The sequence below is a fragment of the Calidris pugnax genome, unplaced genomic scaffold (assembly GCF_001431845.1).
Source record: "Calidris pugnax isolate Ruff unplaced genomic scaffold, ASM143184v1 scaffold335, whole genome shotgun sequence".
In the NCBI taxonomy this organism is placed as follows: Eukaryota; Metazoa; Chordata; class Aves; order Charadriiformes; family Scolopacidae; genus Calidris; species Calidris pugnax.
In genome coordinates, this window is record NW_015091148.1 from 144,509 (window position 1) to 146,389 (window position 1,881).

Sequence of the window (1,881 nt, forward strand, 5' to 3'; positions counted from 1 at the left end):
CCACAGCTCTGTTTTTCTGTAGGTCCTACCTAAAAAGGATGGGGGGACCTGGCTGCCCTCCCCTCCCAATCCATGGGGCAACCCCTTCCCTGGGTGAGGACATTGACTTTATGGGGCATCCACCAAGTTTTTGGGGTGGCCACCGAGATTTTGGGGTGGCTACTGCCTTTTTGGGGTGACCACCTCCCTCCCAGCTGCAGGTCCAGTTGGCACCAGTAAAACCAGTGCAGGGTGTGCCAGGAAAAGGTCTCGGATACCCCCCCCAAAGGCTGGGGCTGGTGGGACGTGGCTGGGGGTGACAGCTATCCTGTCCCAGTGTCCCCAAAGAGCAGCAGGGTCCCAGGCGGGTACCACCCCCCCGGGTCATCCCCCATCCCACACCCCGCACCCACAGCAGCCGGCCCAGGCCTACACTTGGCGTCTCCCATTCCGCTTCCTAGGATCCTAATGGCTTTTCCAGGCTTTTTTTTTTCTCTTTCCCTTTTATTTTTTTTTTTAAATTCTTATTATTTATTTTTTTATTTTTTTAAAAAGTAGGATTTCTTCCCTTTCCCCTCCCAGCCCCCAACCCCTGCACCGAACCCTCCTGCATTCCTGGGGCGGGCGGCCGGGGGCTGATGAGGTGGCATCGTCCCGGTTCACCCCCCTTCCTTTTATTTTTTTTCATTTTTTTTTTCTCCTCTCTCTCCATGCATATAAAAAAAAAAAAAAAAAAAAAGAAAAAAAAAAAAAAAAGATGACATTCTTTTCTTTTCTGTCATGCTGCAAAAATTAAAGACACATCTTCAGGCTGGAGCCCGGCCAGGGGTTTTCGAGTCGCCGAGGCAGGATTGGAGGAGTCTTCGCCTGCAACGTGTCTCGATGCATAGATACAGGGGCTGGGGGAGCCGGCCAGCTGCTTCCCTGCGTGCACACGCGTGTCCCTGTGTGCACGCGTGTGTGTGTGCACAACCCACACAGATAACTCCTCCTGGGGTGGTGGGGTTTTTTGTTTTATTTTTTTATTATTATTTTTAATTTTTTTTTCTTTGCATTTAATCGCAGGCTGGACAAAAAAAAAAGACCTGGGGAGGTCACTGGTGTGAGGGTGGGTGGATTTTGTTTTTTTTCCTTTCTCTCTTTTGACGTGTCTCTTCCCCCATCCCCCCTACCCCCATTATTTCATTGTTAAATTGCATTGATTTATTTTTTCCTGTTAAAAAAAATAATAAAATAAAGAAAGAAGTAACTTGGTGGGAGCTCCCGCTCGGCGGTGGTTTCCCTCTGCAACGAGCCCAGTGCTCCCAGTGTGCTGTGAGGGGGGGTAAGCGAAGGTGTGAGGGCTGGACCCACCTCCTTGCTCCCCTTTCCAACAAGACCCCAGCCCCGTTTCCCACCCTTTTCCCTAAAAAATCACCCCTTAAAAGATGGGGTGACCCCCCCCCTGCCGTGTGCCACATTGCCCTTTTAGGGCTCCTTCCCCCGCTCCATCCCTGAGCTCCAGGCGCCTGCCCCGGCCCTGGTAAATACGTAGATTTTTTTTGGCGTGTAATTACACCCTCCCCAAATTGCACGGTAGATTGTGGATTATTGTCAACGAGCTTTTGCTTTTTCCAACCAACGTGGCTCCTTCAAATGTGGAAACGGTGGTGGAGGCGTGCCAGGGGGGGAGAGAGGGGAGCGGGACGGCCAGGAGGGCGAGGATTGAAGAAAAGAAAGGGAAAAATTGGAAAGAAAAGGGCGGGGGGGAAGGAAACAAGAAAATGAGTGGTTCTCGGGGGTCTTTTGGGGGTGTCTGGGCGTCGGGGTCCCTCGTGGAGATCCTGGCCCAAGGGATGCTCCGGGTGATCGTGCCCTTGGCCTTTGCACTGTGCTGGGGGGTTTGATTCTCTTGGGGATGGG